This window comes from Somniosus microcephalus, chromosome 27 (genome assembly GCF_052327205.1).
Source record: "Somniosus microcephalus isolate GS21.2 chromosome 27, FLI_Smic_1.0, whole genome shotgun sequence".
Taxonomy (NCBI): domain Eukaryota; kingdom Metazoa; phylum Chordata; class Chondrichthyes; order Squaliformes; family Somniosidae; genus Somniosus; species Somniosus microcephalus.
The window spans coordinates 13,567,013-13,586,561 of record NC_141013.1 but is presented as its reverse complement, the minus strand read 5'-3'; the positions used below and the strand labels follow the sequence as shown (position 1 = coordinate 13,586,561).

General features: G+C 45.0%; 1 protein-coding gene across 1 annotated transcript in view; it reads right to left on the bottom strand.

Moving 5' to 3' along the window:
• Positions 1 to 18,708, bottom strand: part of LOC147099986 (monoacylglycerol lipase ABHD2-like) — a 126,703-nt gene extending 107,995 nt beyond the window's left edge. The window contains exon 1 of the mRNA XM_085968545.1: positions 18,447 to 18,708. The gene's annotated coding sequence lies outside the window, so the exon portion shown is untranslated. The remainder of the gene's footprint in view (positions 1 to 18,446) is intronic.
• Positions 18,709 to 19,549: the final 841 nt, after the last annotated feature.

Sequence of the window (19,549 nt, the reverse complement as noted above, 5' to 3'; positions counted from 1 at the left end):
GAACTGCTTTGAATGTGTGATCTGTTTTGATGTATGTACTTCTTTAAAATAAACACAGTTCTATATCTTTCACTCAGTTGCCACCAGAAAAACAGATTAACTGGTCATTCACTTCAATGCTGTGTGTAGGATCTTGCTGTGTGCAACATAGCTGCCATGTTTGCCTACACAACTTTACTGCAAAAGCGATCTCACAGCCATCGGATCAAATCAAAGCTCTGCAGTCCTGCCACATCCAGTCGTGAGTGGTGGTGGACAATTAAACAGTTAACAGGAGGAGGAGGCTCCAAAAATATCCCCATCCTCAATGATGGTGGAGCCCAGCACGTGAGTGCAAAAGACAAGGCTGAAGCATTTGCAACTATCTTCAGCCAGAAGTGCCGAGTGGATGATCCATCTCGGCCTCCTCCTGAGGTCCCCAGCATCACAGATGCCAGTCTTCAGCCCATTCAATTCACTCCACGTGATGTCAAGAAACGGCTGAAGACACTGGATACTGCAAAGGCTATGGGCCCTGACAACATTCCGGCAATAGTACTGAAGACTTGTGCTCCAGAACTAGCTGCACCCCTAGCCAAGCTGTTGCAGTACAGCTACAACACTGGCATCTACCCGGCAATGTGGAAAATTGCCCAAGTATGTCCTGTCTACAAAAAGCAGGACAAATCCGACCTGGCCAATTACCGTCCCATCAGTCTACTCTCAATCATCAGCAAAGTGATGGAAGGTGTCGTCGACAGTGCTATCAAGCGGCACTTACTCAGCAATAACCTGCTAACTGACGCCCAGTTTGGGTTCCGCCAGGGCCACTCAGCTCCTGACCTCATTACAGCCTTGGTCCAAACATGGACAAAGAGCTGAACTCAAGAGGTGAGGTGAGAGTGACTGCCCTTGACATCAAGGCAGCATTTGATCGAGTGTGGCATCAAGGAGCCCTAGCAAAACTGAAGTCAATGGGAATCAAGGGGAAAACTCTCCATTGGTTGGAATCATACCTAGCACAAAGGAAGTTGGCTGTGGTTGTTGGAGGTCATTCATCTCAATCACATGACATCACTGCAGGAGTTCCTCAGGGCAGTGTCCTAGGCCCAACCATTTTCAGCTGTTTCATCAATGACCTTCCCTCCATCATAAGGTCAGAAGTGGGGATGTTCGCTGATGATTGCACACTGTTCAGCACCGTTCGTGACTCGTCAGATACTGACGCAGTCCGTGTCCATATGCAGCAAGACCTGGACAACATTCAGACTTGGGCTGACAAGTGGCAAGTAACATTCGCACCACACAAGTGCCAGGCAATGACCATCTCCAACAAGCGAGACTCTAACCATCTCCCCTTGACATTCAATGGCATTACCATCGCTGAATCCCCCACTATCAACATCCTGGGGGTTACCATTGATCAGAAACTGAACTGGACCAGCCATATAAATACTGTGGCTACAAGAGCAGGCCAGAGGCTGGGAATTCTGCGGTGAGTGTCTCACCTCCTGACTCCCCAAAGCCTTTCCACCATCTACAAGGCACAAGTCAGGAGTGTGATGGAATACTCTCCACTTGCCTGGATGAGTGCAGCTCCAACAACACTCAAGAAGCTCGACACCATTCAGGATAAAGCAGCCCGCTTGATTGGCACTCCATCCACCACCTTCAACATTCACTCCCTCCACCACCGGCGCACTGTGGCTGCAGTGTGTACCATCTACAAGATGCACTGCAGCAACTCGCCAAAGCTCCTTCAACAGCACCTTCCAAACCCGCGACCTCTACCACTTAGAAGGACAAGGGCAGCAGACGCATGGGAACATCACCACCTACAAGTTCCCCTCCAAGCCACACACCATCCTGACTTGGACCTGTATCGCCGTTCCTTCACTGTCGCTGGGCCAAAATCCTGGAACTCCCTTCCTAACAGCATTGTGGGTGTACCTACACCATATGGACTGCAGCGGTTCAAGAAGGCGGCTCACCACCATCTTCTCAAGGGCAATTGGGGATGGGCACTAAATGCAGGCCTAGCCAGCGACGCCCACATCCCATCAATGAATTAAAAAAAAGAAACTTTTTGAAACATTTTGATCGTGATATTAGCAGTAGTAATGCAAATATATTATTTACTAAAACGTCACTTATTTGTAATGCATTTTCGTTCTTGCCTGTTTAATAGAAAAAAATAAAGATGAAAATATCTTTATGATTGTATCACATTATTAATGACTAAAATTTGTATATTGCTTTTATAAATAAGCAGAAGGGCTAATTCCATGATCCAGTGCTACCTGCGGGAATTCATATTTGCAGGGAATGCAGGTTAGAAAATCAGGACTGCAGTTTTCTAGTCTTATCTCCAAATAACGCTCCCTTTGAGTGTGGCAGGGAATGCCAAAGTGTGGAATTCGCTCTGGAAGGAATTTGTGCGTGAATTTTTGTCCTCGTCAAAGTGAATAGCGCCAGTGCTGAGGAATGCAACTCAATATTGGACACAAGTGTCAGCATTAAACAGTCAGGTATAGCATGATTAGATGTACAGCAAAGCTCCCTCTGTAATGTGTGTGTGTGCAGACGGAGTGAATACACATGCTGAAGATGGGCTGCTGAGATTTTAGTGTTTTTAGTGTCTAAAGTGGGGAAAAAAAGTTTCATTTCATTTCAATTTTTAAAAAGGTTTTAAATTAAATTTAGTTCTAGTTAAGTTAGTTTAGTTTAGTTTAGTTTAAGTTTAGATTAGTCTAGACAAAGTAGAGAAGGAAAAGACCGCCAGAAAGACTACCAAAGAAAAAAAAAACCCAGAGGAAAATAGAGGGAAAAAAAAGCCAAAGCAAAAAAAAAAAAGCCAAAGCAAAAAAAAAAAAAAGAAACAAGAGAAGAACTACACAAACCAGTGAACGGCAGCCACACGGGGCTTCAGCAGCGGTGGTTGAGTCGGTGGCATCGGGACCGAGTTTGAGGAGGCGAGGTGACTCGGGCCGCAGCCCAGCGGTCCAGCAACCGGCACAGCTGAGGGGACTCGGGCCGCATCCCAGAAATCGGAACGCAGCCCGGCAACGGGCACAGCGGAGAGGACTCGGGCCGCATCCCAGAAATCGGCACAGCCGAGGAGATCCGGAACGCAGCCCGGCAATTGGCACAGCGGAGAGGACTCGGGCCGCATCGCAGAAATCGGCACAGCCGAGGAGATTCGGAACGCAGCCCGGAAATCCAGCAATCGGCACAGCCGAGGGGACTCGGGCCACAGCCCAACAATCCAGCACGGGAAAGGCCCGAGGAGCCAGGCCAGCAGGCACAGAGACCTCTGAGGAGAAGGAGAGCAACCAGAAGGCTCGCAACCAAGACCGTGAGTACAGGGCCCAGGGAGGGAGGCCCAGGGAAAGGCCCGAGGAGCCAGGCCGAAACAGAGGCCCAGAGACCTCTGAGGGGGAGGGGAACAGCCCGAAGGCACCGGGAAACAGCGGCTCACAGACTCAGACCTGAGAAGGGTGAACCCAGGAGCCGAGGCCCAGGGACCACGGGGTCGGAGAGGGGGACCGGGAAAGTTCGCGAACAGGGAGAGGGTAACACCAAACCCGGGGCCCCAGAAAAGCTTATTCTAAGATCAACAATACTTTACCAAAAATGAGCGAATCAGAAGATCCACAACAGCCCCGCTTCCAGATTCCCCCCAACACCACAAAAAAAGCTATAAAAACGATCAAGCATGCTCAGATGAGAGAAAAACCAGAAACTCTCTTTACTGACTGTTACAACAATGGGACAAAAAGTAACCTCATATTCTACTCAGATCAGCCAGCGGCTTGGATCAGAGCAATAAAATCACACTATACCAGTGTTAAGCTAAAAAATACCGCAAATGGGTCCATAATGAAAATTAACACACCAGGAGACAGTTCAATCACGACTGTCAACGCGTACAATACCGGAACAATATTAGTGCAAGGCAACCTCGACAAATTTGCAACGGCCTTCAGGACACTGAAAAGATCAACTACGAGGGGAATGAACAGCCCCAGAGTGGCCCGCACTCCCCCCAACATTGACAACTTACCAGGAGAAAATCTGCATGGTCAAGGGATGAACGAGCCACACAGTTCAAACCAGACACTAACCCCAGGGAACCACAGCCACACGATACAACTGACAAACCCCAGCATAACTACCACGGAGGAAGCCACACATAGTTCCCCTACCATTCCCAGCCCACCAAGAGAAGAGCAGCATAGCCAGGAAGTGAGTGAGCCTTCCAGGGCCGACCAGCCTAGCCAGGAAGTGAGTGAGCCTTCCAGGGCCGACCAGACACATACCCCGGGATCACACAGCCAGATACAACCAAAAGATAAATTTAATCAATTAGAGATAGAGATGGTTAAACTTAGAGAGGAGGTCCTCAAATTGAATGACAAACAAAAGCAGGAGAGGGAGAGACACAAGAGAGAGCTGAATAGACTTGATAACCAGGTGAATCTACTTAAGAATCAGGTGAAAGAGCTGCAGGAAAAAGAAGAGAGCCATAGAGGAGAGAAAACACCATTAGACCAGCAACCAGAGACTAGAGATAAGACAAGACAGAGCCGGACGGAACGGCTGCACTCCCACACGGAACAAAAGCAACAGACACACAATACAAGGGGTGCCACACAGACCGACCAGCATGCTGACTCGCAATCTTCCCCCACCACCATGGAACCACAAGCGAGCCGCTCACAAGAGGTACGCACACACCAGACACCCCAGCCCAGCACACACACTATGAGTCCAGGCGAAAGCCACCAGACAGTAAACACAAACAAGGCTGACGTCGTAATACTCATAGACTCAAATGGGAAATTTCTATGGGAGAAAAAGCTCTTCCCTAGAAGTAAAGTAGAAAAGATTTGGTGCCCAACAACAGACAGAGCCATGGGATGGCTGACCAAAGCCAGATTAGGCTCCCCCCAACACATAATAATACACACGGGCACAAATGGCCTAAAGGCCAAACAGAAAGAGGTAGCAACATCGCTCAGAGCAATGATTAGGAAGGCAAGCAGTACATTTCCAAACACTAGAATCACTGTTTCCACAATATTGCCGAGAACAGACTTCAACAACAACACAATTCATGAGATAAATGCCAGCATAGCAACAGAATGCGAATCAAACCACAACGTACACCTGGCCCAACACCCCACCCTCGATGAAGAATGTCTTTACGACCACGACCACATCCAAAGGCAAAAAATATCGATCTTTGCTAAAGCCCTGAAGGACGTCGCTTTTAACCGGGTCCATACCCAGACTCCAAGAGGACCCCCCCCCGACCACCAGAGATCAGCGGGGTACATATCAGGAACACTACAAAGACCACCACCACACCAACCGAGACCGGAGAGGATCCCCATGCAAAACAACATTATCAGACCTGCACCACTCCTGTCCCACAGGGGAATAGGACCGCTACCAGCCAGACAGAGGGAGAGATGCACAGGACGTACGCAATACCTCAGACAGAAACAATCCATTAAGAGACAATAAGCAGATGTGCAGCAGCATCTACTTCCGCCTTATGGATCAAGGACTAATTAATAGAAAGAACTGTAACCAAATTGTATTAACTTTTGTAGACAACTGGGGTGATCTATTTTTTCCCCACACTTAGACACGACAAACACGTACCACTCTTTAACCTATCATAGAAAAAGATAAAACTTAACATGAAATCCTTATATATTTCGACCTGGAATATCCAAGGTCTACGCTCTTCAGTGCGAGAAGTGAAGAGTAGGACCCCAGAGTTCATAGAGGAAACTAAAGATCTAGATATTATCATTTTACAGGAAACTTGGTATAAAGGAAAAGGACACACCGGCTGTCCCCAAGGGTACACTGAGCTAGTGGTCCCCTCCAATAAATTACCAAGTGTAACCCAAGGCAGAGACTCCGGAGGCATACTGATCTGGTTTAAAACAGAACTTAAGAATTACATCAAATTTATAAAAAAGGGCGAAAACCATATGTGGCTCAAACTTGAGAGGGAGATTATCTCAAACACCCAAGATGTTTACATTTGCGCACTTTATATCCCTCCAATCGATTCCCCGTACTACAAAGAGGACACCTTCTCCAACATGGAGGGGGAAATTATCCAATACCAGGCCCAGGGGAACGTGTTGATCTGTGGGGACCTCAATTCAAGAACGGGCGAAGAACCAGACTTCACCAATAATCAGGGAAACAATTACGTATTCGGGAATAACCACTTTGACATCCCTTCCCTTCCATACAGGCATAACTGCGACAAGCAGTCAAATACCAACGGTAAACAGCTACTACAGCTCTGTCGAAACCTGGGTCTGTACATTGTCAATGGTAGGTTCATAGGAGACCTCCTAGGAAGATCGACCTACTGCTCACCTCTTGGCTGCAGCACAGTAGACTATATGATTACAGACTTGGACCCATCCTCTTTCAGAGCATTCACAGTCAAACCACAAACAACACTGTCAGATCACAGCCAAATTACTATGTTTCTCAAAAAGACAGAAACAAACAACATAGAAACACAACCCAGTAAACTGTACAACACCAAAAAATCGTACAGATGGGCCAAAAACGACACGGAAAAATACCAGAAAACAATTAGCAATGCATCAACTCAAGCTCTCTTAGACACCTTTCTGGATAACATATACACTCACAATAAAGAAGGCATAAACCGGGCAGTTAGTAAACTAAACAATATTTTTGATAATTTGGCAACAAATGCAAACTTGAAAGCTCGCAAGAACAAACCCAAAACAAAAAACTATGAAAAATGGTTTGACCATGATTGCCATAACATGAGGAAAAAACTTAGAAAACTATCAAACCAAAAACACAGACATCCAGAAAACGAGGAATTACGCCTTACTTATTGTCAGACGCTAACACAATACAGAAACACACTCAGGACCAAAAAAGAGCAATTTATTAAGAATACACTCAGCTCCATGGAGGAATCCATTGAGTCGAATTGTTTCTGGGACAACTTGAAAACACTACACAAAAAACAACACGACGATTTGTCCATTCAAAATGGGGACACATGGGTAAACCACTTTGAAAAATTATACCAGAAAAACACACTAAGACCAGAGCAACACCAAATACGCAAAAAACTGGAAAAGCTTGAAATGGCCATAAAAGATAACCAAAACCCGCTAGACGCCATAATAACAGAAAAAGAACTTCTTGAAAAACTCAAGGACCTGCGACCAGGAAAAGCTTGCGGGACAGACGGCATACTAAACGAGATGATTAAACACGCAGACGACAAACTGAAACTGGCTATCCTAAAACTCTTCAACTTGGTTCTGAGTGTCGGTTATTTCCCTGACATCTGGAACAAAGGACTCATAACACCCATATACAAAAGTGGGGACAAAATCGACCCAAACAACTATCGAGGCATCTGTGTAAACAGTAACCTGGGGAAGGTATTCTGTAGCATCATAAACAAAAGACTTATAAACTTCCTTGAAGAGCACAATGTCTTGAGTAAAAGCCAAATTGGATTCCTGCCAAACTATAGAACATCCGATCATATCTTCACCCTACAGACCCTAATTGACAAACACGTTCACCATAACAAAAGCAAAATCTACGCATGCTTTGTAGATTTCCAGAAGGCTTTTGACTCCATCTGGCATGACGGTTTATTCCTGAAACTTATCGAAAGCGGGGTAGGAGGTAAAACATATGATGTAATTAAATCAATGTATACAAACAATAAATGTGCAGTTAAAATTGGAGACAAACAAACAAAATACTTCCCACAGGGGCGGGGGGTGACGCAGGGCTCGCCAATCTCACCGACACTCTTTAATATTTACATTAATGGATTGGCAAAACTACTTGAACAATCTACAGCACCCGGCCTCACCCTATATGAATCCAAGGTTAAATTCCTCCTCTATGCCGACGACCTGGTTCTGCTGTCACCAACTAAGGAGGGTCTACAGCAGAACCTGGACCTGCTGGAGTCGTACTGCCAGACTTGGGCCCTGACAATAAATCCCCAAAAAACCAAAGTCCTTGTGTTCCAGCAAAGATCCAAACAACATGGACCCACAATAAATTTCACAGTAGGAACAACCAAAATTGAACAAACCACTCACTACACATACTTGGGCTTAAAAATCAGTTCTACGGGAAACTTCAAACTGGCTGTGAATGAACTGAAAGAGAAAGCAAGAAGGGCTTTCTATGCCATCAAAAAATCAATCCAAATAGAAATCCCAATTAGCATTTGGCTCAAAATTTTCAAATCAGTAATTGAACCAATTGCACTCTATGGCAGTGAGGTCTGGGGAGCACTAACACAACAAGATTTTGCAAAATGGGACAAACACCCAATTGAGATCCTACATGCGGAATTCTGTAAAAGTATCCTCCGGACTCAAAGGAAAACAGTAAACAACGCATGCAGGGCGGAACTAGGCCAATACCCATTAATAATCACTATCCAAAAAAGAGCCACCAAATTTTGGAATCACCTACAAATGAGCAACCCCCAATGCTATCACTACGACGCCCTGAAATGCCAAGAGTTGACCATAAAGAAGAATACCCTCAGTCAACTAGTCCTGGGACTCAATAAAGTAACTACTAACAATACTAACAATAACCAGTCCCAGGACAGTGACAGGGTAACACAAAGAATTCGACCCAACACAATCGTCGCTAAGCAAAAGGAAAAATATCTGTCATATTGGGCAGAAACAACAAAAACCCAAAGCAAACTCAATTGCTACTTGGCCCTAAACAGACAATACAACATAGCTGATTACCTGACCATGGTAAAGGATAACAAACTGAGAAGAACCTTGACAAGGTACAGACTTAGCGAACATAGCCTAGCGATCGAAAAAGGCAGACACAGGCAGACCAGGCTGCCAAGAGAAGACAGGATATGCTCTCACTGCAGTCAGGGAGTAGTTGAGACAGAGATGCACTTCCTCACAACCTGTGGAAAATATCAGGGCATCAGAGAGAATTTCTATCAAAAATTCTCACAAATATGCCCTGAATTCAGAAATCTGACTGACAACCAAAAACTCCCATTCCTACTGGGGGAGGAGAGAAGCTGTGTAACACTGGCGGCACACTATGTTACAGCTTGCCATGAACAGAGGGACAACCAGTAAACTAAGACAAGAGTATATATAAACAAGGCGAAAATATATTTATAAACTCAGGGATATACCTGTTTATACACTGTATGAATGGAACCGCGTTTATGTGTTCAACCATAAATGTATTTTGATGCTTTGGCAACATAAGATGTACCTTATCATGCCAATAAAGCGATTTGTATTGTATTGTATTGTAATGATGCTGCATCTTATCCCCAACCTGAGAAGAGCACTCACTACTACACTACTGACATTCTTATTTCCCACATCGGCCATCCTGTGGCCTCTCTGAATGGGACAATCAATTAAGTGCAAAATTAATGGTAGTTTGTGTTGTGGGCCCATTCCCGCTATGATATGGGGTGAGACGGTCCAAACTCATTTCACATAGGCCTCTTACAGCCAGCAGGAAGTAATCACTTTTTATTAGGTCTTTTCTGATTGATAAATGTGGACAAGTGCTTTGAAGTCACCAATGATAGTCTGTAATTCAAACCCATGTGGGAGAGCAGGAAGAGGGAGGAGCTGCATTATCATAATCACAGTCCTGTAACCAGAAAGGGAAGTACAATAAATGGAACCGGCATATGTCTTCTAAACCCAGAATAAACTATCACAAGACATAATTAATATAACAAGAAGCAAAATGGAAAGAAAATAATGGGTCAGCGAACAGGGAGAAATTGCAGTAAGAAAATAATGAGATGTTCTCTCTTGACAATGGGCCAGTGATGCATTAATTAATCCCTTAAACACAGGACCTGCTTCGACTGAGTAAAGGCTTAAAGGTAAAAATGCTAGGTGGTGTGGTACTGAGCCACACTGGCGAAAAGGGCCCAAATTCAATCCCCAACCTGTGTTGAGTTAGCTGATTCTAGCCAGCAGGGGGAGGTAATGACAGACAGGAAAAGACGAGCTGGTCCCATCAAGTCTGTCCACAGTGACTGGGCGATAGACATCGGGCTCCTGGGATACAAATTAAAAGGACAATATGAAAGGCCCTATTTAGAATAATACAGGAATTGATGGTTTAAAAATATTTTTGAAGCAGTTCTACGCTATCCTGTGATCAGCATTTTCCACCAAAATGACCACAGGTGAAAATGGTTCCACAGTCATACTTTATAAATGATATGTGGCCAAAACCCATCTGTTATGCTATGGTTTATGCAGTCTTTATGTAGACTGGTTATTACTTGAGACAGGTCATTATGGGTATTTTTCAGTGTGGCTTCGCATTCAGATCTGGAAAGTCCTAACGGTTCCATTTGTGGTTTTTCCTTACAGAAAAAAACACGTAAAAAATGTTAATTTTAAATAAACATCTATAATATCCACGTTATAGATAAGGCTTAAAGAATTTTAACGGGACCCTTAAATCAATGACTCATGCAACATCCTGGAGCTGCTCCACAGTGGCGGGGAGTTTTAGGTTCACTGATCTCTTTTTGGACACTAAGGGATACGGGGATAGGGCGGGAAAGTGGAGTTGAGGTGGAAGATCAGCCATGATCTTATTGAATGGTGGAGCAGGCTCGAGGGGCCGTATGGCCTACGCCTGCTTCTATTTCTTATGATCTCACCTCCTCAACAAAGCCTCTTTCTCAGCTGTGTCACTTTGGTGGGGTACCGAGCAAAAAGGGGGAAGGGCTATTTGGGTAGATGTTCATTTTCAAGCGCCTGCCAATGGTCAGTTCAGAGTGGTGAAGGGTGGGGCAAGTCTCCTAGTCACCTTAAAAGATATAACCGGTGCAGATGTGCAGCAATACTGGGTGATTGAAACTAAAAAAAGAGAAATTATATATATACTCACAACAATGAAAAAATACAATAGTGATTCATTGTTTAATATTGAGATTCTAAATGTAAAACTAAACCTATGAATGTATTGATGACAACTTTGTGGCAACATCACCATAAAATCCTGCTTGTCTCTGCACCAACTCCACTCCAATAACACCTCAGTGGACATTATTGTGAGCTAGTGTTCATTACACTGAGATCCAATTCCTACCTTTCAACATTTACCAAGGTGAAAGGTCAGTAGCAGCCACACAAATTAGGCTGACTGGGGCCCTCTCTCGATGGATTCACGCTTTCTGCACCACCGTGGTCAACCAATTACCGGTTACTCAGCCAACCACTGAATTCATCGGTGACTCAACTACCCACCAACCACTTTCTCAAACAATGGGTTGCTCAAGCACTCACTCAACTAACCTCTCAATAAACTAACCACTCACTCAGCTAGTCGCCATTCTAGCAGACAAATACTCAACTGACATAGGAATGTACAGAATTGGAAAGGACAATCTACCTGACTCCAGAGTTCATAAATAGAATACACAAGTCCAGATTTCTATTGCCCTTTGCGTGAAAAAGTGCTTCCTAATTTTGATCCTGAATGGCCTTGCTCTAATTTAAAGAATTTTTCCACTCATTCTTGATTCCCCCACCAGAGGAAATAGTTTCCCTCTATCTATCCTGTCCTCACCACTCGATCACCCGGCCACTCGATTACTTGGCCACTCGATCAAACCATTAGTTTTTCCGTTTTTATTTCAACATGAATTACTCACACAACATAAACAAAATGGGAGGAATTTTAACATCCAAAAACAGGTGAGTTTGGGTTGGGTGGGATGTAAAAAATGTTTTAAAATATCATACCCGAACCCAACCCACCTTGAACCCACCCACTTCTGGTTTTAACGGAGGTGGGACTGGGGCGGGGGAGGGGGGGGGGCAGGTCACCAACCTGCTCCCAGGAGGCTGGTTGCTCATTTAAACATTTTAATGAGCCTGAGTGCTGGGAAAATGTTTCCCAGGCTTTGGGAAACCCGGCAGCTAAAGGGAGGCGAGGACTGCTGCTTGGAAAAGCTAAGTGCTTTTCCAGCACTGCTTGTGGGCCAGGAAGAGCAGGACTGCTTGCCCCAAGCCCCCAAGCAAACCTGTTGTTAACAACCCCAGCAATTTGAACCCCCCACAATCAGACCACACCCCCCCGTGATTGGACACTCCCCTGCAATCACTGACTTCTCCCATGATCACCGATCAGCTCCCCCTCGATTGGACCCTTCCCGCAATCACCAACCCACCATCTCTGCCCCTGATCTGTCTCCAAACCCCCGTGATCAACCCCCTGACCCTACAAGCCATGCTGTACCACCCCCCCCATACACACCCCCCCATACACCCCCCCCAACCCCCACCACCCCCCCCCCACCCCCGAAGGCAGGGCTGAAATGATTCGCTCTAATAAGGTATACCTCTTAATGTCTCTTTTACTTCTTTTACTTCTTTTGTTCTATTGCAGCCCTGCCTTCGACCTATTTTATTTCCTTTCCAGTTTGAAAAAGGGTTAGACCCGAAACGTTGACTCTAATTTCTCTCCACGGATGTTGCCTGGCCTGCTGAGTTTTTCCAGCATTTTCTGTTGTTATTTCGGATTTCCAGCATCTGCAGTATTTTGCTATCGTCCTTCCATTTTAGTATAGGCATCAAACAGTTCCAGGTGAGGTAGAGTACGGGCCAGGGTAAAAAAAAATGACCATGTCTGGAGTCTGGTGCAGTGTATGTTTCTACTCTCAGTTTCAGTTTCAAATTCAAATTGCCATTGCATTCCTTACCAGGGCAGTGCTGTTGGGAGGCACTAGTGGAAGTTGTGGCATAGATTTAACTGTGGGAGAAGTGAGTAGATATCCTTAGGGGACCTTGGAGGTAACAGTGTGGGGGAAGGAAGGGAAGCCATTGCTGTTGACGCACTGGTCCCATTCAGATGAGGTAGGAATGGGACCATGCAAGGGGAGTTGCATGGAGCTGGAAGATGGAGGAGAGGGGTTGGATGAGTATGGCCCTAAAACAGGCCCAGACTAATTATATAGAAAAACAGCACCACAATTCCAGTGTTTCCACTTCCGTTTAGTGTTTCATTTTGTTCCTTCATTTTTTCTGTCAATTTTCTCTCTTTCTCTTCAGGATGCATTGACTCCTTATCAATTTACGATTCCATGACCACTGGCTACCTTCCGTGATTCAGTTTTGGACAGCCCCCATTGTTTCTCCCTCTACAGGAAGATTTTGGTAAAAGACCGATCAGGAGGTGGGAGCTTTGCCTTTGCCGATGTTACTCCCTCTCAATGACAGATCATTCTACTGTACATATAATTATCAAAATGAGCAGGTAGCTCTTGCAATGCATGCCCTCCAGCCGCGTGTTTCTGAAATGATTCGCTCTAATAATTTAAGCGGTCAGGAGACAGGACTAGACGGGTGCATCTCAGCCTACTATGAAGTGTTTCCTGCGGGGCGTGAGGGTGTATGGATAATCACCTCGTCTGAGCTGGGACAATAATCAGAATAAAGAGACAGAATTCATGGCGCCAGGTATGAAACTAAGCCATACAGATTAAGAATGTTGCAAGTTCGGTCCCCACTCTGCATTCTTTTAGCTGATACACTGACTAATATGCAAATAAGGGACCTGAAGTTAATTCTTTCTCCGATCTTGAGGCTGTTCCATGATCATTAGCCACTGCCAGTACTTGGTCCAAGTGGCCATCCTTCATGTATAGACAATACTTGTTGGCAAGGTATTGGGCTGTGATCATCACAGCCGAGCATGGTCCTGTCCTCACTAGGGTTGCCAACTTTGATTGGGCGTATTCTGACGTAAAGTAAGACAGCACCGACTTTACAGTAGAATTGTAATTCACAGCACCAGTACACCAATAAGAAGGTTGCCCAAACTGGAGTGGTGGCTGTGTGGCCCTCATCACTAAATCACATCTTGATCCCTCCCCCTACTCGTCCGGTACTTTCTCCTCCTCTGAGCATCTCATCTTGTTCCAACCTCCTCACCTCTCCTTTAAAATCCTCTTTGTTTACTGTCCTCTGACCAAGCCCCACTGCTAGGTTGTCCCCATCCTCCCCCCTTTCCTCTCTCAGACTCTGCACTGAACAACTCCTCAGCCTTGGTGATTTCAATCTCCATTGACTGGTTCCTGGGATGGGGGGATTGTCCTATGAGGAGAGATTGAGTAGACTGGGCCTATATTCTCTAGAGTTTAGAAGAATGAGAGGTGATCTCATTGAAACATACAAAATGCTTACAGGGCTTGACAGGGTAGATGCAGGGAGGATGTTTCCCCTCGCTGGGGAGTCTAGAACCAGGGGCCACAGTCTTGGTGAGACCACACCTTGAGTATTGTGTGCAGTTTTGGTCGCCTTACCTGAGGAAGGACGTTCTTGCCATGGAAGGAGTGCAGCGAAGATTCACCAGGCTGATACCTGGGATGGCAGGAATGGCGTATGAGGAGAGATTGTGTCGATTGGGCTTATACTCACTGGAGTTGGATATATTTCTTAAGGCTAAAGGGATCAAGGGATATGGGGAGAAGGCAGGGACCGGGTACTGAATTTGGATGATCAGCCATGATCTCATTGAATGGCGGAGCAGGCGCGAAGGGCCGAATGGCCTACTCCTGCTCCTATCTTCTATGTATCTATGTATCTATGTATCTCAGAATAAGGGGTCGGCCATTTAGGACTGAGATGAGGAGAAATTTCTTCACTCAGAGGGTGGTGAATCTTTGGAATTCTCTACCCTAGAGGGCTGTGGAGGCTCAGTCGTTGTGTATATTCAAGATAGAGATTGATAGATTTTTAAATATTAAGGGAATCAAGGGATATGGGGATAGTGCAGGGAAGTGGAGATGATGTAGAAAATCAGCCATGATCTTATTGAATGGCGGAGCAGGCTTGAAGGGCCAAATGGCCTACTCCTGCTCCTATTTCTTATGTTCTTATGTTCTTATGTCTATGTCAGCTCACCTTGGTCTCTCTCCATTGTCCTCCCTAAACGCTCCCTCCATATAAACTCCTACCCATATTCTCTCCCACCCCTTAAACTTTGCCATCTTTAATTAAGTTTCCACCAAAATGTCCAAAGTCACAAATGACATCCTATAGTGACTCATATTGTGGTGTGTTAGCTCTCCTTGTCCTCCTTTACCTCTTTGTAGCCTTTGACATGATCAACCTCACCATCCTCTTCCCCCGCCTCTCTTCCATTGTTCAGCTCCATGGGCTGCCCTGCAACCAATATCATCCCTCTACCCAGTCACTGTCTTAGGCTGAACCAGACTCTTTGCAGCCTTCGCATCCTATTTGACCTTGAGCTTCCAAACTCATGTCCTATCCATCACAAAGACCGCCCACTTCCACTTCTGTAACATTGCTCACCTCCGCCCCTACCTCAACCCATCTTATGCTGAAAATCTCATGCATGCCTTTATCACCTCCAGGCTCAACTATTCCAATGCTCTCCTGGTTAGCCATCGTCCCCCTTTCTTCCATATAATTCAGCTCATACAAAAATCTGTTGCCCGTATCCTATTCTGCACCAAGTACCACTGTCCCATTACCCCTGGCCTCCCTGAACTACATGGCTCCTGGTCCCCCAATACTGCAACTGTAAAATTCTCATCCTTGTATTTAAATCCCTCCATGGCCTAGCCCCTCCCAATTTATGTAACCTTTTCCTACCCTACAAATCCACCCAGATTCTCTATTTCTCTGACTCTGGGCTCTTGTGTATCCCCCCTTCCCTTTTCCCCACCACTGGTGGCCGTGCTTTTATCTGCCTAGGCCACAGTAATCTGGACTTCCCTCCTCTTGGCCTTTCCACCTCCTTCTCCTGTTTAAAACCCTCCTTAAAGCCCACCTCTTTTAAAAAGCTTTTGGTCAACCTTTTTAATATCTCCTCCTTTGGCTTGGCACCCATTATTTCCATTAATTTTTCATTGCTCCACTATGAAGCTCCTTGAGATGATATTTTTACATTAAAAACACTTTACGAATGCTAGTTGTTGTTCCGTATGACTCACTGGGCAGTGCCTTTACCAACTGAGCCATCAGGGAGCTTGAAGACCTTCAGGCCTCAGACTGGAGCTGTTCCAGGATTTCTTGGTCTCAAAAAAGACACTTTCTGCATTACCTATAAAGTGATGATGATGATCATATGGGTTTGAAGAAGTCAGGGATTGTAAACCCCCCAAAAATATTCTCCAATTTATGGATCAGTTCTTATAACAGCGAGCTCCTACTACAATTTTAGCTTTATACTGTAGATTGCCTGGCGGCTGCCTGTTACGGTGAATAAAACTACTGTTGAAACAATTCCACAGAGAGAACATTTTTAAGTTTGCAAGTTAATCGCATGGAAACCATGCTGACTCATTACTGTACTTTGCACCGTTGAATTAAGCGACCGTCTTTCTAGTGCTTCCCATTACAGTAAAACCTGGTACTTTGAGCAGGGTTAGATTGCCCATTCAAGTGAAGTTGAAGTAATGGACCTTCAGGCCTCAGGCTGGAGCTGTTCCAGGATTTCTAGGTTTCAAAAAAGACACTTTCTGCGTTACCTATAAAGTGCCTTTAAAAGCATTAATAAATCATAGACCAGCACTTGTTCACCTTCCACTCACAAGTGGTTTGTGTGTGAGCAAACACGGGGAGAAAATAGCTTTTTCAAAGAGTATGTGATTGTTATTTGCAGGCTGTGATTATACGTTGGTTTTTAGTAAAGGCATATCATTACAGAAAAAGGAAAATGGCCAGGGCATTGGAGAACATAACTTTGTTATAATGAAAAACATAGTTAGTGTGCTTGCATTAACTGAGCAACAGACACCCTTGATGTCCCAGTAAAAAACTGAGCCTCACTGACCTGGAGGGTCCCAGGCTGTGTTAGCGGATCTCAGCCAGGGAAGCAGTTGGAGTGCTAAATTTGAACTCAGTTATAGTACCCCAACCATGGCTCAGTGGTCGCACTCTCGCCGCAGAAGATCGTTGGTTTAAGTCCCACTCTAGAGACTTGAGCACATAATCCAGGCTGACACTCCAGTGCAGTGCTGAGGGAACGCTGCACTATCGGAGGTGCCGTCTTTTGGATGAGACGTTAAACCGAGGCTCCGTCTGCCCTCTCAGGTGGACGTAAAAGATCCCATGGCACTATTTCAAAGAAGAGCAGGAGAATTCTCCCCAGTGTCCTGGCCAATATTTATCCCTCCACCAACATCACTAAAAACAAATTATCTGGTCATTATCATATTGCTGTTTGTGTGATTTTGCTGTGCACAAATTGGCTGCTGTGTTTCCCTACATTACAACAGTGACTACACTTCAGAAGTACTTCATTGGCTGAAAAGCACTTTGGGGCGTCCTGAGGTCGTGAAAGGCGCTGTATAAATGCAAGTCTTTTTTTCCTGCTGGAAAGCACGTATGCTGAACATTGAATGAGGAGAGGGATCAGCAGTGCTGCTTCCCATGGTAAAATAACTTGCCCACACTGTCAAGGCTGACTTACGAAAAATGGTCACAACGGTGGAACTATACAGCAACAGGAGACAGGAGAGGAGAGGGATTTAAAAAAGAAACTGAGTTGCAAAAAATAATGTGTTAAAAATTCCAGTACTCTGGAAACCTGCCGGTAACCGCGCTGGTCAAGGCTAACGGCTGCCCGCCGAGAGAGCGCAGGCAGCACCGGTATTTTGGTGCTGCCTGCTAATTAACATCAGCATAACATTGATTTTGTGGTGTAACGCGCTCTTTCCAGCACTAAGCTCAGCAGGAGGCCAGAGGTCGAGTCTGTCTCCCGCTTGCATTGAAGAAGAACGGGGAAGAAAAGAGCGAACTTGTAGGCCAAGTACGGAACCGTTCCCGTAATTGCTACAAAAATACTACTTGCCACCCGACCTTTGTTGATTTTTTAGTAGTTCATGAAATGAATGAATCTGCGTTCTCTGTAACACTAATCTTCTCCAATGGTTACTCTTGAAAGTGTTTAAATGTGCAGTAATCGTGCCAGTTTTTAGTGGGTCTTGCATACTCGACACAAAATAATTATTTGATAAATAATTGGTTATGGAATTTTGAATAAATTAATTCTAATTCCATAAAATCTTAAGCAGTTGAGTCCAGATTTGCTAGGGGCTGACATTCTGTTGATGCTATCATCATAAAGATAAAAGAGATCTTATCAGAGATGATTTTCAAATGTTGCAATGGAGTTCTAGGCAATCGGATGCACTTTAGGAATTTGTTTCTTTTATTTGCTGGGAATCCACCGAGGGATTTGCAGTTTTGTGCAAGTGTTCAGTTCTGAACTAAAAGCTTGTTCCACAAGGTTTCACCCATTGATTTACTGACCCACAAACACTGTAGGCCTCCCGGAAAGCTGCCAGAAAATGCAACCACCTCCCCACTGATGGGCAAAAAATGAAAATATAAAAGAAGAACCTTGGCAAAGGAAGCATTTGAAGTTCCGACATCCATCTGAGGTGTTTTCCACTTGTCAGCCTCAATCTTCGTGTACGATCTGCCAAGTCCTGCCAGACTCCTCAAGGTCGTCAATGCTGCTGAAGCACTTTTAGCGGCTGCACGCACGGGCATGCTTTCGAGAGGGCGGCAATAGGAGCAGCGATATCCAAAATGGACAAGCGGGTGTCAACTCGCCGATGCACGAGCTGCCGAAAATGGCGGCTGCCGTGGGACCCGCCGGCATAGGCGAAAGTGCAGCATCCACCATTTCTCCACCCCGAATTGGGTGGTATCGACTGGCGTTAAACCCCTGAATCTTTAGCCCAATGACTCTGAGTGGTTTTCTAATGATTTTGTGGTGTTTTGAATCAGAAGGCACAAGCCACAGAAACAGTTATTGTTCCATTTGCACTGTTGCTCTTTGTGAGTGTTCTAAGGCAATCTCAAAGTATCTGCCTACTTTTAGATGGTCACATTTGAGATTCTCTCCCAGAGAGGGAATAAACAGAGTGTATGCTTCAGCAGTGCCAGCAAGGTTCATTAAAAACATGTGGGATAATAATGTCAGTGAGCATTCCTCAATGGTGTGTTTCTTATTTATACTCTGTTTTCAATCTCTTTTATATTAAAACGATGTTAGTTGAGTTTTATTTAGATTTTTAACCAACAACATCTTGTACATCCGTTTTGTCTGAACCACATGATGGGTGGGATCCAGTTTCCACTCACCATGGAATAGTGTTCATCAAAACCAGACATGTGGTATAAATAGAGGGCTCCACAGGGAGCAGTGGGACTCTCGGTTCATTATAGGAGTGAGGAAGGGCTTTGTTAGCCACATATGAGTTCATCATTCACTTGTCGTCCTCTCAAATTGGAAAAATTGAGTATCTCAATTCTCACTGGTAGCACAAGCCCTTATTGGGACATTATATCACCAGGGACTTGATTATAAACTGAGGATAGCTCAGGCTAAAAGTGTCTTAAGGAGTGACTGCCTCATATGTAAATTTACCTCCTTATGGAAAAGGTTACGATGAATGTTGGCCCCATTGAAGCACTCAAATAAAAGACAGATTCCT